This window comes from Trachemys scripta, chromosome 2, assembly GCF_013100865.1.
Source record: "Trachemys scripta elegans isolate TJP31775 chromosome 2, CAS_Tse_1.0, whole genome shotgun sequence".
Taxonomy (NCBI): domain Eukaryota; kingdom Metazoa; phylum Chordata; order Testudines; family Emydidae; genus Trachemys; species Trachemys scripta.
This window is the reverse complement of record NC_048299.1, coordinates 57,621,325-57,649,122: the sequence shown is the minus strand read 5'-3', so window position 1 is coordinate 57,649,122 and position 27,798 is coordinate 57,621,325. Positions and strand designations below refer to the sequence as shown.

Sequence of the window (27,798 nt, the reverse complement as noted above, 5' to 3'; positions counted from 1 at the left end):
TCTCTGGACGATAAAATGAAAGTGACTATTATTTTTCTTTTAGCATCTGTTCCTAATTGACATCACCTACAGGTTCTCATGCAGTGCTGCAGTGTTTGGTTTGGAAACCCACTAGGGGAATGTTTGTATAAGAACAAAAGATCTGTTTCCATTGAAATTAAAAAGAAAGTAATGGAAATTCTTTCATTAGGCCTTAACTTTTGTAGGATCTTGTTGAGTATTTTTGTTCAAATCTGAGCTGACAGTGTCCCTTAAACTACATTTCTCAAAATAAATGAACTAAGTATGCTTTGTGGAATAGTATTATTGATAATTTTTTTATACTTTGTTGACTTGAAAATGCACAACACTTGTTAATTCATGGTAAATTTTTCAGATGCTGGTGTGAATGAGCAAGATTCTATGGCATATTTTTTTTGCAACAAATTGTGCTGAGATTAGTGTTAACTCATCAAGTATTGGATGCTAATGTTTTCAGCTGGAAGTGCCGTAGTAATTCTGTATCTTGAGGAAATTAGACATCAAGATGTACATTTTTGTGCTAATGATAATGTTGAAAATAGGCAGTAACTTCTTAAAAAAGTGAAGCAGAATATGCCCCCTTTCTTTACTGAACAGATGGAAACTACTGTAATGAAACAAATGCTTTCCCCCACAATAAAGCTAGCCTATCAAAATTAAAATGATATTCACATACCAGGAACCAGTTTGTTTATGGAAAATTAGTTTTCATATCTTTAAATGCCTTATTTTCCTTGGCTGGATTGTTCATTGCAAGTTTATATGTTTGAATGAGTTTGAATTAAAGATACTGATGTAGATCAGTAAACCTGTAATGATAACTACACCAATCAGCACGAGTTGGCTAAAACAACATATGAAGTTAAATTTGCACCCTTCCTGTGAAAACCAAAATAGGTATGTTGCAAGAAAATAAGTGGGATTGTGCTCTGTAGAATCTATGCCAGCCCCCCACATACCTATGTTCATGGGGTGGACCAGCTCTGCATTCCCTCCATGGTTTCTATGCTAGTTCCTGGGTTGGAATAGGGGCCATAAGCACTGTGAGAGACAGGGCCGGCTCCAGGCACCAGCTTAACAAGCAGGTGCTTGGGGCGGCCAAGGAAGAGGGGCGGCACCGGGGGCAATTCGGGGGTGGCAGTTCCCTCGCTCCCTCTAGGAGCGAAAGACCTGGAGCCGGCCCTGGTGAGAGATGATGTGGCCCAATGTATAGGGCACTGCCTGGCTCTGCCATTGACCTACTATTTGACCTGGGACAGATCACTTCAACTCACTGTGCTTGTTTTTCCTTCCACCCTTTGTTTATCAGTCTAGACTGTAACCTCTTTAGAGTAAAGGCTGTCTCTTACTGTATGTTTGTACATGCCTAGCACACTAGGGCCTTGATGTTGATTGGGTCCTGTAAGTGTTGTTGTAATAAGAGGTTCAGATTTTTATTATTTTTATGTGGGGAACCATATAATCATGGACCCAGTGACAATTCCCCTGCCTTGGCACACACGCCTCTGCATGCTGGACTATGCAGGGATGTTCATAGCACAACTCTGCTGCATGGAAGTGGTTGAGTTTCTATGCAATTAAATTCTGAAGCCAAATTATCCGAAGTTCTGCTGCATTATGGGCATCTCAGTTTCTCATAGCTCATGGCCCATTTTCACCCTGGGCATTTTGTACTGTTTTTAGTCTGTGTTATATTCTTTATCTACATGACATTAGTTGTCTGTCAAAACATCTTTTCCAATAACTGTGCTGTCAGTGAAAGTTCCAGCATCAAAATAAAGGCAATGGTGGTGGTGGTGAACACAAGGCTGGAGCACAAGGGCATACTGTTCTCTTTTACTCACTAGCATAAGAGGTTCTGTCTGTTAGTAACTGGTATAATACTGTTTATCTCAACCTAGCTTATTGTCTGTTTGTTCAGAAGAGTTTGACTTTGTCAAATGATCTAGCTGCAGCCATTTACATAAAAGGGTGTATATGTAAATAAATGAGCCTGGCTCAACTCCTACAGTACACTTTTTATTCTAATTGATTATTTTTTCACTAATTATTGCTTAGAGAGCACTTCTAATTGGTTAAAAGTCAGGTTTTTTTGTTATATTGTAGAGAAAACATTTTGCTGATTAAGAGGGTTTTTTGTTTTGCCAATCCATATAAATTGGTAGAAACTTGTTTATCCTACCAATAACAGAGCCAGATTCTTGTCTCTCACTGGTTTAAAACTGTGTAATCCCATTGACTTCAAAAAGTACTTTGATGCCTTCTAATTTGTCTTCTTTTTTCCCCTCAAATATAAATGCAATTTCCCCTCCCTTTTTTCATCTATTTAAAAAACAAACAAGCGGTGTCCATCTTTATTTTGGTCTTTGACTCGGACATTTATGATATTTGATACTTGGTGCATCTGTGGTATTTTTTTATGTAGTATTTTCATAGTGTTAAATTTGGATTAAATCTATAAAATAACTTCACAAATAGCCTGTGAACTTATTTTCATAAAGTAACATCACAGCCCAAACAATCACTTAATACCCTGTCCATAGACCTTGAAGTTTAGCTGTTATGCAAGATTAATAGAACCAATCATGAAGAAATATTGATAAAAGATGAAACAGTATTTTGTATATATCTTAGGACATTTTAAACCAACAGCAAGATATTGAGTCTAAACACCACACCTTTTGTTTTTATACTCTTTCTCTAAGTAGAGTAATACAAACTGTATCTCTGAGTGCTATAAAACTAATATCTAATATCAGAAATACAGGGCAAATTCCGGTCCTTGCCCTGGATGAGTTGGTCTGCTTCAGGTGCACAGTGCTGCTAGAAAACTGGCTTAACCAGCTACCTGATCTAAAGGAAATCCATAGACTCAACATAGTGGCTCTATGCCAACCCATCCTGTCCGTAATACAGGGGGTATTCCTGGGAGAAGTCCTGGCTGTGGTGCTTCTGCACTCTGGCCATTTTACAATAGGGACTGGACTATTCCAGACCAGCTATAGGATTTGGGGGTAAAGGTAGTCCATGGACTTTGACACAGATTCAGTGACCTAGGTGCCTTGGAGGTATAGCTTTCATCTCTCTCTGCCCGCCTGTCTCCTTTCACTGGAAGGGGGCTTCATCCCAAGGGAAGGCAGATAGTGCCAAATCAGGGCAAAGTTTCCAGGAAATTAGGCATGCAACTCCTGTGCTACTTTGAGCCATAGTGTATCAGATCTCAAAAACTACAGTAGGTAGGGTTGGATGAATACATATTATTTTTTTACTTTATTTCTTTAGACTTGTATCTGCATGTATTAAAAAGGAGTGCCTATCATTTGCTGTAGGTTCTCCTCAATAACTCTTATCTACTAATCACCACCACTATTTCAGCTGACTAAAGTCAGTACTAGGGGCACCATGCTGCAGAATGGGCACTATTTTGGAAAAGACTTAAAATCGAGGTCCTGACCATTTGCGATTGCTAAAGATTTCATGGCAATTTTCTCAAGAATATGGGTGTTTAACCTGGCCAAATTCTGACTTGAGTAATTGCGTTCCACCTGCCTAAAATTCCCCATGTAATTTCAGATAGTAAATGGCTATCATATCCATGATATATTGCTGTTGTGTGCTGTTAAACAGCTGCTGCATTTCCACTCATAGGTGGGTGCAATTCAATAGTGCGTGAAGTGATTTTTAAATATGAAGAGGCAGGGAGAAAGATGAGTGCACAATCAGAAAACTGTCAAGGGTGTGTAAGTATAAACACACAGACACCTACATATAACTTTGTGCGTGCATGCATGGACATGCATGCACATATATAAAATGAATTCGCTATTGGCAAAGGCATAGATTAGGAGAATCCATTAAAACAACCACTCTGGATCCCTCTTTGTGTATGCTCTTGCTCTCCTTTGTGATGAGGTTTAATTTTTGCATTTGTCTGTCATCCCGATGTGCACTGGGCAACTAAAGTAGATTTCGTGATGCATGTGGCCTGCAAGTCCATTACTGAATCGAGTACAAGTGGATACTAGCTTTGTGTTTGACCCTCCTTTAAACCATGATAAGTGTAAGCTTTAAACAAACAAAAGCAGAATCTCTAGCGGTTATTTGCCAAAGAAGAACATTAAGAATGCAGCGTGTTTTTACCTAGATGAGGGATATCTTGGGTTAGGAAAGATAAACTATGAAATGCTTGGCTATCAAAACCCTGTCCATGCTAGTTCTAAACTATTAGCTGTGATCATGTTGGGTAAATGGTTGTGAAGCAGTGCTTGACTAGGATCTTCCAACAGTATTTGCTGGCCTGGCTTGCTTTTGAAGTGTGGGCAAATACATTTAAAAAAAAATCTTATTAGCCAGAATTGCCATAAATGCTTTTGAAAATGTTACCCATAGCCGAAGTCTCAATTTCGAAAGTGGCGTAGGCGTTTAGGCTCCTAAATTCTTGTCTACATGGCTCCACAGTGCAGATTATAGGGGTGTGAATTGCAGCACGTACTAAAATGTTTGAAACACTAGCTGGATCTACACAGGGTACTTGCAGCGCACACTAAAGCATTGTGCTGTAATTCTTGCCCATGTAGCCAACGCTGCACGGCTATGTAGACAAGCCCTGTCATAAACATACAGCTAAGGGTAGCATAAAATCCCCCTTTACCCTGTAAAGGGTTAATTCCTCTTTTACCTGTAAAGGGTTATGAAGCTCAGATAACCTGGTTGGCACCCGACCAAAAGGACCAATAAGGGGATAAGATTTTTTGTTTGTGTCTTTGTTTTGTTCTCTTCGAGTCAGTAAGGAACCAGGGCAGGAAAAATACATCTCCTTAAGCATATCTGAACTAAGCATCTAGTATTGCAGATATCGTAAGTAATAGCAAAGAAATGCGTTAGATTATCTTTTGTTTTAACTTGTGAATTTTTGTGCTAAGAGGGAGGTTTATCCCTGCTTTTGTAACTTTAAGGTTTTGCCTAGAAGGGAAATTCTGTTTTTGAATCTTTTGTTGCTCTGTAAAGTACTTACCATCCTGATTTTACAGAGGTGATTTTTACTTTTTCTTTCATTATAATAGGTTTTTGTTTTGTGTTTTTTTTTTTTTTTTTAAAGAATCTGATTGGGTTTTAGGATACTAAAACCCAAGGGTCTGATCTGTGCTCACCTTGTTACCTATCTGGTTGGTAGAGTATTCTCAATCCCCCCTGGAAAGGGGGTGAAGGGCTTGGGGGGATATTTTGGGGAAACAGGAACTCCAAATGGTCCTTTTCCTGAATCTTTGTCTAACTCACTTGGTGGTGGCAGCATACTGTTCAAGGACAAGGTGGAATTTGTGCCTTGGGAAAGTTTTTAACCTAAGCTGGTAAAAATAAGCTTAGGGGGTCTTTCATGTGGGTCCCCACATCTGTACCCTAGAGTTTAGAGTGGGGAAGGAACCCTGACATGGCCCCAAGTCACTTCTGAAAATAGGACTTAAACACTTTTTAAAATTTTGCTCTACATCGGTAGGTAGTGGTACGCAACTGTGTTAGATGCGAACACAAACTATATTATAATTGTAGCTATGATTGAAAACTGTTTTAATCGATTAAGGCTCTAATTTAGAAATTGTCAAAGAGAATGCACACATACAAAGATTCTCTTACAAAAGAGCAATGATGGATGATCCTACAGGTAAGGAAAAAGTGTCAGGAGATTTGGTCTGCATTTGAGTTCTCCCACAAACTTGAGTGACTTTGGACAAGTCCTCTAATCTTCTTGTATCTTAGGTCTGGTCTATACTACCCGCCTGAATCGGCGGGTAGAAATCGACCTCTCGGGGATCGATTTGTCGTGTCCCGATGGGACGCGACAATCGATCCCCAAATCGGCGCTCTAACTCCACCAGCGGAGGTGGTAGTAAGCGCCGCCGACAAAAAGCGGCAGAAGTCGATTTTGCCGCTGTCCTTACAACGGGGTAAGTCGGCTGCAATACGTCGAATTCAGCTACGCTATTCACGTAGCTGAATTTGCGTATCTTAAATCGACTCCCCGCTGTAGTGTAGATGTACCCTTAGTTTCCTCGTATATGAAATGAAGTTGAGAATACCTCCATAACTGGAGTGTTCAGGGCTTAATTCATAAATACTGATCTTTGAAATAAGGTGAACAAACTATATAAAATGCAAAATGAATATCTTGGTAAATGTTTTTATTGTTGAGTTGAGAGAGATACTTAGCAAGTATTTAGTTGTATTATCTCATTAAACAGACAGTACTAAAACATAAATGAGTTGCAAATTAATTTTATTGATGCTATTTATCTAATTTTGTTTTTCTCTGCACTTGAATGAATCATGACCGATCAATAGTGATCCTTTCGATTAGCAGGACAGAAATCAGAGCCGTTGGCACTCTAAGGTGAATGTCAGGAACTCTGCCTGTTTTCTATTGCAGTGTCTTCTCTGTCCTTACTAGTGTATATGTAATGCCGACAGACCCCAGTCGTTTTTGTGCAGGATCGAACCGGGGACCCCTGAAGCCTCTACCACATGAACTAAAAGCCACCTGGCTGTTAAGCGCGCACACACCACGCATACTCCCCTCCCTACCTCTCTCTTCTCTCCCCCTCTCTTCCCTCCCCTCCCCGCCCTGGATGGGACCGAACACCACACCCAGAAGGTGTGTAGGTTACATATACACTGAGAAATTATCAGAATTTCTATTTTTAAAAGAACATATTTTCTTCAAATCCATTATGCTCTAATTTAATGTAGCAATACATGTATGCATGAGACTAGGAAATTTGCTGTTCTTTGAAACACTAATAAATAACTATTAAAAAGAGGTACAGACACAAGTACTGCACACACACCTGTAATTATGCTAGTAGATAGACAGGTAACATAGGCATTACCATACTAGATTAGACTGATTGTCCATCTTGTCAGTATCCTGTCTCTGACAGTAGCCAGCAGCAGCTGTAAGGTGTTTTTTTTACACCTTCCTTTGAAGCATTAGGCAAATGTTGGGTAACCTGTCTCCCACACTGTTTCCTTCTATTCTTCTATAATTAGAGACTTTCTTAAACTCTGAAGTATGAGGTTAAATACCTATTACAAAATCTGTTGGCATTAGTCACTATAATTCTGGATATTCCTGTTACTCTCATAAATGTCCAATCCATTTCTGAATTTTGCTATGTTTATGGCTTTGACCACATCTTGTGACAATGAGTTGCATGGCTTAATTATGTGTTGTCTTTTATCAAGGTTGAATTTCCCACCTTTGAATTCCACTGAATGTCCCCTTGTTCTTGTGTTCATTCGCTAGATCATTCATTATTTTTATATAGTTTTTTCATGTTCCCCCTCATTCATCTCCTTTCTAAAGGAAGCAATCTCAATCTTTTGAGTTTTCCCATCTCCTAATAATTTTGATTGGCCCTATTCTGAACCCCCTCTAGTTCTGCAGTATCCTTTTTGAGACAAGTTGACCAGTACTGCACACAGTATTGAAGATGAGGCTGCACCATGGATTTATATAATGATAGAATATTTTCTGTATTATTCTCCATCCTGTTATTTTAGCATCCTAACATTTTGTTAGCTCTTTTTGACAACAGCTGCACAATGAGCCAAGATCTTCAATGAGTTATCTACAGTGACATCCAGGTCCCTTTCCTGAGTTGATAGTTACCTTAAAATTCTCAAATGTGTGAGTAGTTTTTCCCTCCAGTTAGTATTACTTTGCATTTATCAGCATTGAACTTCATTTGGCATCATGTTACCCATTTACCTGCCTTGGTTAGGTCCCTTTTGAAATTGCTCACAGATCCGTTGCTCTCTGGTTCTGACTAATTTAAGTAATTTTCTTATCTAAATTTTGCTACCTCACTAGTCACTCTCTTCCCCCCCCCCCCCCGGTCATTAATAATTTTATTAAATACACTAGACCAACCATGGAATTTTGAGGTACCTTGCGGCTAACTTTTTGCCATGGACTGTTTAATCCTGCTCAATCTCCAGTCTCTTAGCCAGTGTTTGAGGTATTACGATACTTTGCCCTCTCACCCCATGATTACTTAAAGTCTTTAGTGGCCTCTGGACAGGGACCTAGTCTAAGGAAATTAACTGGTTCTCCTTTATCCACTACTTTATTGATTATATTCAAAGAATTCCAATAGATTAGTGATCTGTGAGTTTTCCTTTGCAGACACCATGATGGTAGAGTCTATCACTTCATTGTCTTCTGAATTTTTATCCTTCTATTTTTAATTCGCATTTCAACCAGTTTAGCAGGTACAGCTATGAAATGTACAGGGTTATAATTCTCCAGATCATCCCTTTTTAAAATATAGGTACAATGTTGGAGAATAACAGCTGTCTAGTACAGTAGCTAATTTTAGCATATTTTTGCTAGCATTTCAGTTCATACCTGAGCTCCTTCAGAGCTCTTCTGGGCCGGGTGACTTATTGCTATTTAAAATAATCAATGGTATAGTAAATACTATATACAGATAAATACTCAAAATCCAATCTCCATACATTGAAATCAATGGGGTTTATTCCAGTGTAACAGAGACTGGATTTTGACCTTATCTGTGGTGTTCTTTCATATTTAACTTTTTTTAAAAAAAAAGTGGGATTTAGAAAAGCATGTCTGGTTCAGCATTGTTAGAAGCGAATACGCACCTAACAATATACATACTCGGTGTAGCAGTATTGTATATTGGTAGGTGCAAAAGCAAATGGCTTGATGTTTTTAGAAGTTAGATACTTCCATGTTATACACGAGTATAAAATTGTTTAGGCCAGAGGTCGGCAACCTCTGGCATGCGGCTCGCCAGGTAAGGACCTTGGTGGGCTGGGCCGGGCCGGGCCAGTTTATTTACCTGCTGATGCGGCAGGTTCGGCTGGTTGCAGCCCCCACTGGCCGCGGTTCGCCGTCCCAGGCCAATAGGGGCGGCGGGAAGCGGCACGGGCGAGGGATGTGCTGGCCACGGCTTCCCGCCGCCCCTATTGGCCTGGGACGGCGAACCGCGGCCAGTGTGGGCTGCAACTAGCCGAACCTGCCGCATCAGCAGGTAAATAAACTGGCCCGGCCCGCTAGGGCGCTTACCCTGGCGAGCCACGTGCCAGCAGTTGCCGACCCCTGGTTTAGGCTGTGCTGTCCTGTAACAGCACAAATGCACATAGCAATGGGACTTCTTGTCTGAGTATGGAACAAATCTTACTGCCCTGAATCTGTAGTACTGTTCTACCCAGGTAAATCTACAAATTTATTTTGTGAAATTTGTGTACACAAGTAAATAAGTGGAGTAGAATCTCTTTTGGTATAAAAAAGGTTGCTTAAAACAGTATCTTATTTTGAGGATCTGGGCCATTGCTGCATATTAAAAGGGATTTAGGTATTTGAAATCAATGGGAGTTAGGCATCTAAATACTTTTGAGGAGTTGGGCCAAAGTAACTTGAATTATAGAATATCAGGGTTGGAAGGGGCCTCAGGAGGTCATCTAGTCCAACTCCCTGCTCAAAGCAGGACCAATCCCCAGACAGATTTTTGCCCCAGATCCCTAAATGGTCTCAAGGATTGAACTCACAACCCTGGGTTTAGCAGAATCCTCAGGTGTAGCTGAGGAGATTACCCCCGCACCTCGGAATCCACGGTCAGAGGTGGGGTAGTGGTGGTGGCCCCCCCTAGAACTGCATGCATCTCGGCGTAGAAGTGGCATGTCCGTGGCTCTGACCCAGAGCGACTGTTTGCCTCCTTTGTTTTTTGATAGGCTTGTCTGAGCTCCTTGACTTTCACGCGGCACTGATCTGAGTCCCTATTGTGGCCTCTCTCCATCATGCCCTTGGAGATTTTTTCAAAAGTTTTGGCATTTCGTCTTTTTGAATGAAGTTCTGCTAGCACTGAATCCTCTCCCCATATAGTGATCAGATCCAGTACCTCCTGTACAGTCCATGCTGGTGCTCTTTTTTGATTATTGGCCTGCATGGTCACCTGTGCTCGCCACGCTGGGCAAACAGGAAATAAAATTCAAATGTTCGTGGGGCTTTTCCTGTCTACCTGGCCAGTGCATCCGAGTTCAGATTGCTGTCAAGAGCGGTCACAATGGTGCACTGTGGGATAGCTCCCGGAGGCCAATACCATCGAATTGCGGCCAAACTAACCCTAATTCGAAATGACAATATCGATTTTTGGCACTACTCTGCTCGTCGGGGTGGAGTACAGAAATTGATTTTAAGAGCCCTTTATTTCGAAATAAAAAGCTTCGTTGTGTGGACGGGTGCAGAGTTAATTCGATTTAACTCTGCTAAATCCGAATTCAAGTCATAGTGTAGACCAGGCTTAAGAATTAGCTACCTTCCAAATGTAACCAAAAGGGGGTGGGGGAAATATATCTTTCAATCCATCATCTGTAAGGCAGAGCTGCTACTTGAAACAAAACACACTGACACAATACAAAGATTCTTTTACCAGAGATGTTCTAAAAATATATTTCCAGACGCTTTTGTGTTGCACCACTGACAACTATTCTTTGATCTCTGTTAAACTCGCTATTAAAGTGAGAGAGACAACATGGCATATTGAAGCATAAGCAAGGTGTAGCTAACATGAGACAAAGCTGCTAATGTAGTACTTGGTTTTGTATTAAATACCATTTGTTTTCACACTAGAAATGAATAATAACTATGAAAATGATTTATGTCTGTTCCTGAACAAAACAGCCCTTTCAGAATCTATTTACTGTAGTTGCAGAATAGACCTAATTCTGCTACTCACTAATTTCAAAGCATATTATGAGAGAGTTTATGGCAGGAAAATAGTGGTGGAGGAAGAATCCACAGTAGTAGTATCAAATATTCTCCCATGCTGTAAATTAAAGATAATTGTGGTACTGTTACTGAATCATAGAGTACATATATATTTACTGAAGACATTGTGGTAAATTATGAGATTATCAAAACTGAATTATTTTCTTCTTTCTATGGTTGTTTAAGGGAAAACACATATTTAAATTGAGAAAGAGAGGCGGTACAAGAGGAAGCTACAAATATTGGAGTTTTAGTCCTGGTTCTGATGCTCTTGATGTGGATAAGAAATTAATTTCTTTGGGCCCAGTCTTTTGCAGTGTTCATAGTTTGGTGATGAGCCCAATATAAAAACATAAATAGAGATGCTTAGCACATTCAACTTCCATTGAAGTTGCTACATAAGTAGTACTTGCCGCAAGAGGTAGTTGGAGAGATTTTTGTCAGAATATGCAGTTACATCAAAATCAAAACCTTGTGTGAAATCAGGTCGGTTTCACTGGAACTTTGTTTTGGAAGGTGGGGAAGGAATAGAGAAAATGTTCCAACAGCCTATATTTTCATTTTTGGAATGAAATGTTTTTATTATTTTGAAATGACTTTCATTTAATTTTTTTGTATTATGCAAAATTCAAAATAAAAATGAAACATTTCAGCATTGTCAAAATGGAACAGTTTGCTCCACCTGAATGATTTTTCCCTCTGAATTTTCCTTTGCAGAGAATTTAGAAATTTTAGTTTTGTTCCAATTTGGAATTAAGGAAAATGTTGAAATCTTAAATTCTTCATGAAATGAAATTTCCATTCACCACACAGCTCTACCCAGCTCTGTGCAGGATTGAGATTCTATACTCCCCTATAAAATAGGGACAATACCTGCCTACCTACTAGTACAGTTAGCTTTACATTAATAAAGTGCTTTAAAGGTTAAAAGCGCTGCCAGTGGCAAATACTTCATTTTTGCTATAACTTATTCTTAATAGATATGAGGGTTGACACTAGGTACATTTTCTGAGAACAATAATCATTTGAACGTGGTAATTTCTACTGATTTCTGAATATATACCATTTAACTCTGACCACTAATAAACAGTAAAATTACCTGTGAGAATAAGATATGGCCCAAAATGATCTGAAGTCCCCAGTACTCTGGGTTTTTGAAGTTTAATAGCAAAGGGTATAACTTCATTTTGGGCCCTTAAGGAAGATTTTATTTATTTATTGTACTAATGGGTGGATTTCAAAATGTTGGAGTTGAATTTCTTTCAGCTGGAAATCAGTGGAGTTGCTGCCACTTACACCAGACCTGAATCCATTTCTTAGGGTTGGCTATCCATATAGGCCCAATACTTTGAGGATCTGGGTCATAAAACCATAAACCACTCAATGGCAGTAATAGTTTAAAAAACATCTTTATGAAAAGGAATATACTGTGTGCTGCCATGGAAGCTTGGAATTTTACACTCCATGCTTATAAATATCTCAAGTTGAAATGTGAATTATATTGACAGTCCCTTTAAAAATGACTTTAATTTGATTCATATCATACATCGAATTACTAAACACAAAAAGATTCTTGAATGTAATGTTACTTAACCATTACCATAATATCCTAGTTTATACAAAGGTTCTGGAGGTCTGTTTTACTTCTCACTATAACATGCTTTGATATTTTTGAAGGATGCTATAAAATAAATGGTATTTGTGAGTTAATGTATGTATAGAGGTAGTCTTATCTTGATTCACATGGATTTATGCACTTATTTCCTTGCGTGTTCTGTGTTGTATGTGATAGCTCTTAATGTCAGAGGGATGCGGTGAATTGGGGCACTACAAGATACAAAGTATGTGATAGTAAAAAGTAATTAATAGTTTTGACATTTAAAATCAGTTACTTCACTGTCTGGCTTTCTTCCTTCCAGATTAAAATGATTAACAGTCTGGATATGTAACTCTACTGTTAGGGTTCCTGCTGTGCCTGAAATGAGTGGGGACTCTCCTGCTGGTTTGTTACACTACATTATCAAGTCTTCCTTGTTTTAGCTGGAAGAATCATTTTGAGGGCTTGGAAACCAGCACGATTGACATCCTATGAAACAAGAGACTGAAATGTAACCAGTTGAAAGAAGTTTTTTAATAACTAGAAACCCTAAAAGCTTTCTCTGTGAATGATTCAGCACAGTACTGCTGATTTCTATACTTTTTTCGTTACAAATTTAATAATATTTAGCCTTTCCCTCAGTACTACTGTTCGAGTTAACTGGAAATTGTACTTGGGTGTCCCAAATGATGCAGTTTGCCTTTGGACCAAAGTGCCTGCTGCTCAGATTCCTCTGCCTACATGAGCGACTACCTCATTCCCTTTGTGACTGCCTCAAATTACCTGTGATGAGTCAACATACTTGAGCTGGAGTCCTGTGCTTTAGAAATGTGGGGGACTATTGGCAAATGGTTCTTCATGAGACTTTTAATGCAGGCGTTTTGGATAGGAGGAAGGAGGTGAGGGTTGATACTTGTGGGGAGGGTTGGCATTATTTCATTTTCATTTTTGGTTGGCTAATACTGGTTTTATGGGTGGGGAATAGCTGGTTGGTGGTATGGTGTTCTTAAGACCTGTATTGCATTTTAAATATTTGTGAGAGGCACTTAAAGATCTGGATAGATGCTTTTTATGTTGTGTATAAAATGGAAAATAAATAAAAAAACATTAGGGCTGTTCCTGTAGAATGGATGTAATTTGCTTACTAGCTACTAGAGCAATGTATAAAACATTCAGTTGGTGACTACTTGGAGGATGAAGGGATAATCACTTGCAGTCAGTGTGGATTTACCATGAACAAATACCAAACCAGCTTGATTTCCTTCTTTGATAAGTTAGCTAGTGTGGTGGATAAGGGGAATGTGGTGGACGTAATATATCTGGACTTCAGCAAGGCTTTTGACACAGTCCCATATGCCAGCCTCCGGGAGGGACATGGACTGATCACATTACGGGTAAGGGGGGGAGGGAGGCATGACAAAAAGTTTGGGGACCACTGATGTAGGGCTTGAGCATCTACGCTCATTTGTAACCCCAGGTTAAGAATTGTTGAACTCTGGTTCCCAACCTGGGACTACAGCATCTACGCTGCTATGCAGGCCCAAGTCCAACCACCCCATCCCAGCTTCCTAGCGTCCTCCAAAAATGTGGCTGCTCTAGCCCTTTGTTTGTGGTGCAACGTGGGAAAACTTGACTTACCACCAGCTTGGCTGCCCAGAGGACAAAGAAAGTTGGCCCGTGAGATATGTTTGGCAAACTCCCAGATCACGCATCCAGTGGGGGAAGGGGAGCTGCGTTTACAGTGCAAATCAATAGGACTTCACCCCGGGGTCCTAGACTGACTCAGGCTCGAACCCTCCACCCCATGTAGTCCAAGGACCCTGGGTCCAAACCCTGTGTTAGCACAGTTTGTGTGTAGACAGAAGGGGGATTAGGCTTGAGCCTGAGTTTGAACCTTAGGCTTACATTGCAGTGTAGACATACCCCGGGAGTGCAAGGGCAAAACATGGGGGTCGTGCAAGGGAACTGTATATAGAGGTACTTCCCTTGCCCCTGTCATCCAGTACTACACCCACTTAATCTGGATTTACACCAGTGACTGTTCCTAATTTGGCCCCTAATTCTTTCTTTTATTTGATGGAGTATAAGGGAAATAAAAAAACCAAGGTTTTTGCTTTAGGACTAGTCTACACTGGCAACGCTAAAGCACTGCAGCTGCAGCGCATTAAAGTATCTAGTGTGGTCGCGGTGCAGTGCTGGGAGAGAACTCTCCTAGAGCTCTAAAAAAACCACCTCCACAAGGGGCATAGCTATCAGTGCTGGGCGCACGGCTCCCAGTGCTGGTGCACTGTCTACACTGGCACTTTACAGCACTGAAACTTTACACCCCTTAGCAAGAAAGTTGTAGTGCTGTAAATTGCCAGTGTAGACAAGCCCTTAGCTTAGTGCTTGGCTGCTTTGTATCCGTTTTCTTTTTTAAAATACACTGTTGTCTCAGGTTTGGCAGTGCTTTGAAAACTGACTGGGATCTGCAGGAGCAAAGCTCCATGATTAAACACATGGGACGATATTTGCATTAAAGTGGGAGGCTTGGCTGGGACTGCAGTTAACTTGGCTCTCAAAGCTTGATGCATCTTTTGTAAATGGGATAGTTGAAAGGTATGTCCCTGCTTTGGCCTGTTGAGATTTGGGTATGGATTTTTTTTTTGTTTTTGTTTTTTTGCTGTCGTTTTGCATTTTAACTGAACCAAAGTCCGAAGGTACTGCTGGTGCAGGAGGAATGTAAACAGTGACATGTAATTGCTGAGAAGGTAAATCAAAGTGTAAGAGCTTGTTTATTGGGTTTTTATGAAGCTGATAACCTGTGCAAGTATTTTCATTAATGAAAATGTCAGGTTCAATTTGCATAACTCATGTGTGAGCGAGTGGTAAACGAGGCTTTGTACAGATATTGCTGAGGAGACAAAAGGGATGGATGTTACACCTGTATACAATAGGTGGGGGTACATATTTGCCCAACATCCTTATAAATGCACCTATTGAACTTGGTAACCTCCTTCCCTCCCCCTAATGTGCAAGATACATCAATGCAAATCCTGCTATTTATTGGAGAGCAAGATTAAATGTAACATTCTTAGCACTGGATTGCAGCTTAGATGGTATGGGAGTTGAGAAATAATAAAACTCCACTGCAAACTACTCATAAATAAGGGGATGATTCTGTCAGGTAGGTCACTGGTTCCTGGGGCAGGGCTGCAGCAGCTGTCAGCCCCGTGGCTGCTGGAACAGCTGATCGACAGCCAGCCCAGCCCCGAGGCCTCTGGGGCTACAGCAGCTGCAAGACCCAATAGTGCTTTCTTTGTCCCCAGCCCACCCAGGGTATTTTTAGTAAAGGACAGATCATGGGCGTCCATGAACTTGTTTTTTGCCTGCTACTTGTCCCTGACTTTTACTAAAAATGCCCGTGACAGAATTGTAGCCTTACTACACCACCTGAAATCATTGGACTGAAAATACAAATTCTGCAGTGATAAATTTCGTTATTTCAATGGACATTCTTTCTGAAAAAGGTGTGTGTGTGTGTGTGTGTGAGAGAGAAAAAAAAGTCATTTTTATAATTACACATTATGCTAATTTATGCCAACAGTGCCAGCCTCTGCCTTGTTTGTTCATTTCTCCTCCAATTTGTGTGTGTGTGTGTGTGTGTGTGTGTGTGTGTGTGTGTGTGTGTGTGTGTGTGTGCACGTACGAGCGCTCCATGCTGCCCTTACTCCTGGAACGCCTTGGTAGAGTTAGCGTGTTGGTCTTACTAACCTCTCCTCATTCAGATGTCTCCACAAGAGGCACTAGTATTGTGAGCCATACAAGAAACTGGCCAACAAAAGACTCTCTTTAAAATTTTAATTTATACTTATGTACTCACATAACTCCATGAAAAGATTACCAGAATAACAAATGTCTGTGGAGAAAAAGCTAGAATTATGTCTGAAATTAGATTGTTTACAATCTTTGGTCATGTCTTGTCCTCTGTACCTTTTTTTAGGCACTGCAATTATTAATAACTTAGTGATTCTGCATAATATAGTGTAGCACCTTCCAGATAAAAATAAATACAATAAAATAAATATGTATTGCAGTTCAGGTATGGGTTGCCAACCCTCCGGGATTGCCAGATTAATCTTTTTAATTAAAGATTGTCATGTGATGAAACCTCCAGGAATACGTCCAACCAAAATTGGCAACTCTAGTTCAGATTAATGATGTGAGTCACTGTGTCATGACTCAGGAGACCTAGGTTCCAGTTGGAAGAGAGTCTATCGTGTCTCTTAGGTAACAAATTTTAAAAGAGAAACAAACATGGTATACAGCAATTTTCCGAATGACTAGTGTACTATTAGCTGTTCTGGAGAAGCAGGAGGCTGCTGTGTACTGCTGCTGTCAGTCAGGGAAGGGCAAGACTGACATTGAGCTCCTTATGCAAGATCGCAAAAGATGCAACTGTAAGCACAATCCGGGCACAATCCACTCACCTTTCATAGGGCTAGCCAAGCAGGGGAATAGAAATAGTGGATTAAATTTGCCTGGTCAATTTAAACTCATATAAAATATGGAAAAGCATGGAAATTCTTTGGGTTTTTTTCCTTCATATTTAAAGAGAATTCTTATTGCAAAAATTATGTTGGACTATGAATTTAAAAGGTCCATCTATATTTTAGGAATCATAACAGGAAGAGGCAAGAGGAGAAAATCCATATTTTGTATTTTTGTTTCTATATTGTAAGGTAATTGCCTTTTTCCAGAGCCTATTTGGTTTGTGGTTACTCAAGATTCAAACTAGGTGAGATTGAGTTGCTTTAAAAAACAAAGCCTAAAGTGGTTTCTGGTAACTTTGAAGGTATGGGGTTAAATTTTCCACCTAGTCTTAACTGGTTCTTCAGTTTTATACTTTCACTTTTGGCTGAAGTTATTTCACTTATGTCTAAGTATGATTATTGATAGACTATGGTAATGCCCAAGCTGTGCTGAGCACTTTCCAAATACACCTCTACCTCAATATAACACAACCCGATATAACACGAATTCGGATATAACAGGGTAAAGCAGTTTTCTGGGGGGCTTAGTTGCTTTGATCCACTGGAGTGCGCAAGTTCAATATAATGCGGTTTCATCTATAACGCGGCAAAATGTTTTTTGGCTCCCGAGGACAGCGTTATATCAGGGTAGAGGTGTACTGAGGAAGACCCATTCCCTGCCCCAAAGAGTGTTCAATCCTAAAAACACAGATAGATGAAAGCTGGGGAAAGAGATGTAGCACACAAGCCAAGAAGGCAGGTGATTATAGTCACATGCCTATTAATTACAAGTTTGGAGGCTGCTTTTTTTAAAATTTAAAACACAACATTTCCTTACCCCTAAATCTTTTTAATCAATTCAGTCTTCTCCTCTTTCTGCCATACCAGTTCTCAGTTTCAAAGTCTTTAACCTCTTGACTGGAAGGGAAACAGGCACAGAGCAAGTTCTGGTGTGGGTTGGGGCTCTGCCTGAGGGGTGTTTGTGCTGGCTGGAGCCACATTAGTCCAGGGCTCCCTCACCCCTGCCTCCAGTAGAGGGACATGGAGTATAGGCCTAATCCTGCAGTATTTACTCAGGTAGAAACTCTCATTGTTAACTCATGTGGGGGTTTTGCTTGCAAGATCAGACCTAATATATATGCTAAGTATTACTTGGTTATTGTGGGTATTTAGCACATGTTTCTAAGTTGATGGAATATTATTTAAAGATAACCTGCAAAGCAATAGAACAACTTTGTGAACTGACAAATATAAAGCCATTTTCAGGCTTTGGATAGGTGTCGGAAAAGCCTAATACAGTAGTTCTCAAACTTCATTGCACCGTGACCCTCTCTGACAACAAAAATTACTGTTTGCCCCAGGAGGGGGTACTGAGCCTGAGTCCGTCCATGCAAGGGGGCTGACGTCCAAGCCCCATTGCCCCAGGTGGGCGAGCTGGCCAAAGCTGAAACCCAAGAGCTTTAGTCCTGGGCAGGGGGCCTGTAACCTGAGCCCAGCTGCCCAGGACTGAAGATCTTGGGCTTCAGCTTTGGCCCCAGGTGGTGGAGCTTGAGCTTGGGCCCTGGGCCCCAGCAAGTCTAAGGCCAGCCTTGGCCACCCCATTAAAATGAGATTGTGACCCACTTTGGGGTCCCGACCCACAGTTTGAGAAGTGCTGGCCTGAAGGGTCTCTGTTATATGGTATAAAGCTCTAATGCCTTTTGTTTTTTGTATATCAGACTTCTTAAATTTATAAGAACCCTCTCTGCAGTGAGAACAGCTACTTTTAACAGCTGGTGACCAACTATTGAGGCCAAGAATAGTTATTTCAATGATAAATATTGGCTTTCCCAGCATGTGTAGAAGGCAAAAGAAGTCTCTTCCTCTCAGACCGCTCTCACAGGAGGAAGCCAGAATACAGACCCAGCCCCCTGGTGAGCTATGGTGTGTGGCTGATCAACACAACTGTGTTCCTCAGCCCCAAAAGGGGATAAAGCAGCGTGTTGCTGTAGCCTGTTCCAGAGGAGTGTGCTGTGCTTTCTCATGGAGACTTCACTTTTGTTCTTCCTTAATGTAAAATGAAGTTATTTTAGAGTCGGGTCCATGCTTTGTGCTAATGAGCCACTTGATTATCTTCAGAAAACTTAAAATCTCATCTGGAAACCCTGAGTGTCAAAAACTCAGCATATTATGAATTTTTCATTTTATAGCTTTTTGGCTGCTCATGTCACACCTCAATGTGACATTTTGAAAAGTTCAAAATTTTAGAAGTAATATTTAATTTAATTTTATATTTGATTTTCAATAAATATTCACGTGGAGAACTGTTCCATTGATACTTCCTTATTATGCATTGATTTTGGAGGTGGTGTCCATCCCCCCCCCGCACTTTGTTTATTATGAATGTCTTTTGGCAAAAGGACAAAGCATATTCTACAATATTGCATAAATTAGATCTTCTGAAAGCCAAATCGCTTCTGCACCAACTGTACTTGCTGTACCTTAGCAACGAAGAGCAAAATCTGTTGCCACACGAGGACAGATTGGAATTCAGGACAATGCTCTTTGTATCCTAGGTACAATTATGCAACAGTAACACTTCTTTTGTTACAAACTGCACATATCTATATATAAGCTTCTTGTTTTGACAGACACCGTAGCAAATATTCAGGTTTAAACATGGCTATAGTGATATCTAATAATGTATAGCAATTATTTCCTCTCCCCTCCCCCCGCTCCGCGAGGCATTTGGAATAAATGAACATTTTATCATACAGAAATTACTACCTTTTAATGTTCCCTGTTAAAGAGGGTGTGTCATGAAGATACAACAAAGCTTCATTTTAAAATTCCACCTACAGCCCTGCAGTGAAATGGAAATTCTGTAATTATTTTGGCTACTTGCTATGGATTTTTCTTTTTGGCTAATTATTCACAACTCTAGCAAACTCTATGAATTAAAACCACAACTGGCTGATGATTTTATTAGTTTTTAGCATTATAATGGCATTAATTGTTTTATGATTTGCTATGAGAGAGGCAAATCGGACTGGAATATAAAAAATCGAAGTAATTATTCTTCACAGGAGAATAGGTATTCTTGTTTTGATTTGATTTTTGTGTGTGTGGGAAGGGAGGACAGAGGGAATACCTACTTTCCCTCGGTCCCTTCTAGAAAATAAGTAAATAATCCTCCTGGATTGTGGTGGTGTGTTTTTTTTTTTTTTGTTTGTTTTTTTTAAATTGACAATACGAACAGATTTCTCTCCCGCCCCCAAATCTGAAGAGCTCTATGTGGCTCAAAAGCTTGTCTCTCTCACAAAGAGAAGTTGGTCCAATAAAAGCGAGTACCTCACCCACCTTGTCTCGCTAATAAACCAAAAGAGTTATTTTCCCAACTCGGATTACCACCAGTGGAGCTGCACTGGTGTTAGCCATGGCGGAATAGCTTTCAGTGGGGGGAAAAAAGAGCTAGAGTAGACATAGCTAATGTGAACAGACACATGGCTCCTGCCTAGAGATGAGGCCAAACTAAAACCCCATGTCTATATAAACACAAACTTTGGTTCAGCTCCAAATTGTGCAGCTCAGTTACATCAAAATATGGAGCAGAATCTGTTAATATATCTCCAACTTGAGAATTACCATAGTGGATCAAACCATCACTCTTATCAAGTCTGGTACCCTGCCACCTATGATAGTATAATACTTGCTGATTCAAAGGAAGATGCAAATCCCCTCATAATTCACCTTGGTTGTTGAGCAGTACTGTATACCTGTGGCAGGGGAATTTCTTCCCAACTCCTACAGCAATCTGAGTGCTGAAACAAGATATTCTTACCCTTATCTGCAGTTATACATGTAAAAATAATGGCTCAGACCCTCAGTTGGTGTAAACTGGCATTGCTCCACTGTCTTCAGTGGAGTGATGCTGATTTATACTAGTTGAGAATCTGGCTCATTTTTATTAATCATCAAACTAAAAAATCCAGCTTCAGTAAGACTCTCTGATCTCCTCTGGCAGTGAATTCCAGAAGCTGACTACATGCTGCATAAAAAAGTATTTCCTTCTGTTTGTTTAAAATTACTGTCAGGTAATTTAATCAAGTTTTTCCTGTGCTTGTAACACCAGCATGAAAACAAGGGACTTTCCATGTTTCCTGTACCCTTTGTAATCTTAAAATACCTCCCTGAAATCCCCTCTATTTATTCTCCATTTTGGGCTAACTCTTGACTGAATATAACCATATCATGGTAGTATACAGTATTTCTCAAAAGCTTGCGGAAGAGGTGGTGGTTCAGGACTTTAAAAGGGATTTGTTTTCTTTTTGGCAAAAGGTAGGGGACATGTCTGTGTTGACCCTCTTTCTCTCCTGGATCCAGTACTGACAACCATATTACTTGTATTTAACTATTGTGTATATTAAAAAACAAGAGACTTTCTCAAAGTAGACTTGCAAAAATGAAACTTATACTGATCTATATCTATCTATAGATATAGATATAAAACCTACTATAAAAAAGATATTTAGGTTGAAAATTCAAGTACTTGAAAATTAGGAAACACCAGAATTAGGTCTTTAATTGCACAATCTTATACCGTTTTTCCCACAGGACCCCCAATCTAACAGGACAGGCAGCACTTGGAGAACAAGACAGCTTTTAAATACTTTTTATCCTCATGATTCAATGCATGGCCCAACAACCAAAACCTTACTTATGGCACATCATCTAAACTTAGCTTTAAATACAGAATTATGCATTTCCTCTGATGTTTGCTGTGGTGGTCATCACCAGAGTCTGAGTGCTTCACAAACATTAACAGATCTATCTGGTAGGTAGCTGCGAAGATAAGAATATTGTTATCCCAATTTTACAAAGAGGGAGACTGAGACAAAGACAAAGTGACTTGCCAGATGTCACACATTCCAAATTAGAACTCTGGACTCTCTGATGCACAGCCTTGTGTTCATTCCTTCTGACCTTACTGTCAGAGGTGCTGAGAATCCCATTGACTTCTGTAGCAGTTGTGAATTCTCCACACTTCCAGAAATTGGACCTGAGTTTTCTCACACTGGACACTCAAACAATGAGGAATGCACAATTACTGGCCACCTGCCAAAATTCTGTGGCAGAGCCAGGGAACCCAGTTCTGCTGGGTGGCCTTTTATTGCCTTATTTAAAAAGTCATCTTTGTCTTCAGGCATTCACCTCCTTCTCTGCACACCTTCTAGCTTCTAGATTAAATGAGGCAGCGGTCCTATAGATAACAGCTTTGCTCACTACACAATTAAGACTAATTCCATTAACACTGTCCATCTTGTGCATTGAATGAGGCTGAGGTCTTGTGGGGGAAAAAAATCAAATGAGCATTAGTATTGCTAACTCAGACATTCAAAAATCTGGAGTCAGGCCTCCCCAAAACATGGTATTTAAAAAATAAATTAATTGCCTTTTTTTGCTTGCCTTTAAAGGGCATTCAGGTAATATTTTAAAGTTTTTCTTTGTAATCATAAGCACTAGAAATGTCAATGTGTTTGGTTTTTAAATGAAATCTGAGATTCTCATCTAATCGTACGTGATGAGCTCCGGGGATTTAAGAAGGACTCATGATGAAATTGTGAGAGTTGGCAACTGTAAAGAAAGAAAGGATATGAAACAAACTTTAGTTAAACAAAGTGCTTAACTGATAACCCATACCACCTTTGTTAGGATTCTCTGAATTTTGATTGCTTAACTAAAGAAAAAGGACTTTAGAGTTAAAATTTACAGTTTTATTAACTATCCTTAGCAACAGCAACTAATAATATAGGAAATGAGAAGGTAAAAATAGTACTGGACTATGAGATTTATTTGGGCATAAGCTTTTGTGGGTAAAAACCTCACTTCTTCGGATGCATAGAGTGAAAGTTACAGATGCAGGCATTATATACTGACACATGGAGAGCAGGGAGTTACTTTGCAAGTGGAGAACCAGTGTTGACAGGGCCAATTCAATCAGGGTGGATGTAGTCCACTCCCGATAATGGATGAGGAGGTGTCAAATCCAGGAGAGGAAAAGCTGCTTCTGTAATGAGCTAGCCACTCCCAGTCCCTATTCAAGCCCAGATTAATGGTGTTAAATTTGCAAATGAATTTTAGTTCTGCTGTTTCTCTTTGAAGTCTGTTTTTCTGAAGGTTTTTTTGTTCAATGATAGTGACTTTTAAATCTGTAATAGAATGACCAGGGAGATTGAAGTGTTCACTTAGTGGCTTATGTATGTTACCATTCCTGATGTCCGATTTGTGTCCATTTATTCTTTTGCGGAGGGGACTGTCCGGTTTGGCCAATGTACATGGCAGAGGGGCATTGCTGGCACATGATGGCATTAGTGGATGTGCAGGTGAATGAGCCCTTGATGGTGTGACTGATGTGGTTGGGTCCTCTGATGGTGTTGCCAGAGTAGATATGGGGACAGAGTAGGCAATGAGGTTTGCTACAGGGATTGGTTCCTGGGTTGGTGTTTCTGTGGTGTGGTGTGTAGTTGCTGGTGAGTATTTGCTTCAGGTTGGGGGGGTTGTTTGTAAGCGAGGACTGGCCTGCCTCCCAAGGTCTGTGAGAGTGAAGGATCATTTTCCAGGATAGGTTGTAGATCGTGGATAATGCACTGGAGAGGTTTTAGCTGGGGGCTGTATGTGATGGCCAGTGGTGTTCTGTTATTGTCCTTGTTGGGCCTGTCCTGTAGTAGGTGATTTCTGGGTACCCGTCTTGCTCTGTCAATCTGTTTCCTCACTTCCCCAGGTGGGTATTGTAGTTTTACGAATGCTTGATAAAGGACAGTAAGCTATCTAAACTAATACCTGCCACAGGGGGCTACAGTGTTGACAAAGCTAATTCAGTCAGGGGTGGATGTGGTCCACTCCCAATAGTTGATGAGGAGGTTTCAATACCAAGAGAGGGAAAGTTTGCTTTTGTAGTGAGCCAGCCACTCCCAGTCCCTATTCAAGCCATGATGTTAACTTGTTCACTTTCAGAGCTGCTTTACAACAGTCTTGTTTCCAAACAAGGACACATGTTGTAACTTTGTCACAATCTTTAAAGCACGTATGTAAGCATGTATATTTCCTTCTAATTGGGTATCCGTTTCAGGAAGTAGTTAATTGACTGATTTGGATCATCACCCAAGAGAGAGTCCGCGTGTTACTTATCACCAGACCTTTGTTCAGCTGCCAGATTTCAGCTCAGTTATTGTTCACACTAGGAGCTGACACTGCAAACATAGGTGGAATGAAAGATGGGCAGGGCAGAGCAGAGCAACAAGCAGTCTTTAGCCCAAGCCTTCTGGCTCAGGCAGACAGCAGCTACAGTCTGAGCTCTAGCCCGCTAAGCAGGGCACAGCGTAAGCAATTGGCAAGTCTTTAGCCTAGCCTCCTGGTTAAGGCAGACAACAATCAGTTTAGGGGCTTGCAGCCTTCTGGCTGGGGCAAGCCACAAACAAGGCACAGGCCATCTGGCCTAGGGTAAGTAGGCTGCCACCCCAGGGTTGGGATTGGCGGCAGGGGGACCCAGTCCCACCCTTCTCCACCAGGGCGCAGGGCCAGGGACCTAACAGTGGCGTGGGTCCTGCTGAAATATGCTGACTTGTATTGCGACAGCACAACCTGACTAATGTCTGGCCCCCCTGGGCTACCTCCTCCCACAGTCCATGGTTGTGGCTCCGTAATCTTCAGGCCCTCAGTCTCTTCGGGGGGTAAGTGGCAGACAGCAGTCCCAGCAACTCTTCCCACTTTCTCCTCCATGGACAGCATGCTGCATGGCAAGAGGGTCTTGTCCAGAGTCCTGCAGTGGGCTAGAGACATTTGCCTCCTTTGCTGGCTCTGGACCAACTGACCTAATGGGCCCACCTCTCATACTTCCTGTCCCTCCCCTCTGCTTCCAGCGCAGGAGGCAGGGCTGGCTTGGCTCCACCCACCAGGGAGCGTGCAGTGGTCCCTCCATCTCAGGCTCAGAGGGAGGCCATTCTGCCTCACTGTAGTTATATTTCTGATTATTCCTTGTGTTCTTAGAAATACACTATTTTGTTTCAGTCCCTTTCATTAACTGTCGCTTTCAGCACAAGTGTATTACACTACCTTGGTAGCATAAACATGCTTGACTGTAAATATTTGCCTTACTTCTTCATTTTGTCACTAAACTAAAAGAAATCAATATGAACACTTCTTTCCTTAGCAGGATTGTCCATGAGGTAAATCCTGTCATTAAAGTTTACAATATTCCTCCCTTTTATACATTATTGATTCACTCAGGTTCCCTATTTTCCCACAACTGTAGCTGGCAACATAATATCCCAGTGTTTGATATCTGTTTTTAAAATTAATCCACGAACAGGGAGAAAAGGGAAGTATCTTTGGTTTCACCAACAGTACACTCTTGTGAAATGCTGCAGAAATTATGAGTTTCCTCAGACTCTTTGGAAAGTCTGAAGAAACCTTGCCGTTAGATTTTAAGGGTTTTTGTTTTGTTTTGTTTTTGTTTTGTTCTCACACCTTTTAAAAGCCTTGATGTCTGGGCAGTTCTTAAATAGCAATATCTCATCATTTTGAGGCCCTATTCATTACACAACACTTCTGGCATTTCCTAACTTTCAGGGGTTTGACTTTTGCAACCTACATCATTTTGTCTTTGCAGTGTTTTTCTTTCTTAGTTTTTTGTTTAGGAAAATGGTGGATGGGAGAGATGCACTGCTGGGGCTGTGTGCTGGTTTGAGAGGTAGGGGTATAGCCTGGTCTGGCCCTGCCTTCTCTACTACAGCTGCTTCAACATCAGCTGGGCTGAGTCTCTGCTCCACCTGCTTCCCAGTGTTGTGTGCTGAATTGAGGCACCAAGGCAGGTGTGAGCACAAGACTTTAGTGTTCATTTTTTTGCTGTTATTTCTGACTTGTTGACAAAATTAATATGTGCAGCACAAGCTGTACATGGGAAATGGCAATTTTACCTGCATAAAACTCAGCAATCTCTGCACAACATTTAATAGGATCAGCAAAATGCATCTCCATCACCCTAAGGGTACCCCCTTGCTTGTTTACAATTGCACCCTGCAAGCATTGGAGGGTGAGAAGTTCTTTTTAAAAAATTGCATTTTTTTTTTAACATGGAAACTGTTACATGAGTTAATCGTAGGGGATGCCAACTCTACTTGTAATTGTTTTGATAATGCAGAGATAATTAAACCAATCAAGTGGGCAAAGGCAGATCAGGGGTGGGTTCCAGCCCTGAAAGAGGGTGGTACTGACTGGGAAGGAGTTGTGTCCAAGGCATCTGAAGGGTGCATTGATCTGGTTGTTTATCTCTTTGGGGGCTTCCATTGTTGGAATTTTTTTTTTCAGTCAGAAACTGAAAAGACTTTCCTCCGCATCTCACCCCACAGTCTCAGCCTGGTCTACACTACAGAGTTAGGTCAATGTTAGGCAGCTTACATCGACCTAACTCTGTAAGCATCCACACTAAAATGTTGCTCCCACCGACATAACTCGCCCATTACACCAACTTAATCACTCCACGAGAGTCGATGTAGTTAGGTCGACATAGTGTCAGCGTAGATACTGTACTGCTTACATCAACAGTTGCTGCCTTTCAGAAGCTGTCCCCAAATGCCCCATATTGACAGTTAAATTGGTGCAAGTGCTCCTGGTGAGAACACGCACTGCTGACACCAGGAGCGTAGCATGGACATGTAAAACTGATTCAAGTACCGTGGTGGCTGTATGTTGATGTAATTTAGGTCGACTTAATTTTGTAGTGTAGACTTGCCTCAGTGGAACATTGTCCTTGTCTTGGGTTGAATTTTCCTTGGAATGAAAGGAATTAGCCATCTTATGTACTTGAATTTACTAGCTAACTGACAAATAATGTTATAGTCACTGTTAACTTTGGAATACGGGGGAAAATATCAACTTATAACCTGGAATATACAGCTACAATAAGTGAGGTTTGTAGCTACTGAATTGATAAATACACAATGAAGGATTTGAGAACAAATCAAGTGAAGCATTACCACATGCTAATAACGTGCATATTAGAGAGAGTAAATGGTGGTGTTATCTATTTTTTGGATATGGGGGAAAGGAAAATAGATTTAGCCTCATTTTGTTTGTCTCCATACGGAGCTTCCTTCTGTCACATAAGGAGCATAGAACCGCAGTAACATTTGTAATGTTGTACTGAGCTTTGAAAATGTAAGAAGTGTTATCTAGTTGTTGTTGTAGTTGTATAATGAGTTCTATTACATATATAAAAAGTTAGGTGTTTCTGAAATGAGTTCAATAATTATTCCACTGTTTTCATGAGACTTATTTTAATTAAAATATCTTGTATGCAAATTGGGCCATTCTTGAAGTAAGGAATTAATAATGTTGCCTACAACTTGGACTAACATGAGCAATGCAATACTTATACTGTTCTGCCAGCTCACCTTAATCCTGACCTGCTATTATTCCAGTTCTGGGATTCTTTTAGGCAGTATTTGTATACTGAGCTGAATTGTGTGGTGGTCCACTTATAGGAACACAGAAATTGCCATACTGGATAAGACCAGTAGTCCTCTAGTCCAGTATCTTATCTGGCAGTGTCCATAACTAGGTGCTCCAGAGTCAGATGTAAGAAACTCACAGCAGGCAGATTTGGAATAATCTGCCCCCTCACATCTGGTCTCTTGATCTCTAGTAGTTAGTGGGTTAAGCCCTGAAGCATTAAGTTAAATATTCCTTCCAAAATTATTACTGTTAACTCTGGATATATTTTATTTCCTATAAACATTCAGTCACTTTTGAATCTTGCTAATTTCCTGGTCTCCATGTCTTCTTTTGGCAATGAGTTCCACAGTTTGTTTATGCATTTTGTGAAAAATATTTGCTTTTACCCATTT

General features: G+C 40.6%; 1 protein-coding gene across 6 annotated transcripts in view; it reads left to right on the top strand.

Annotated features, from left to right (window-relative positions):
• RAPGEF5 (Rap guanine nucleotide exchange factor 5) overlaps nucleotides 1–27,798 on the top strand; it is a 217,429-nt gene that overhangs the window by 7,305 nt on the left and 182,326 nt on the right. The window lies entirely within an intron of this gene.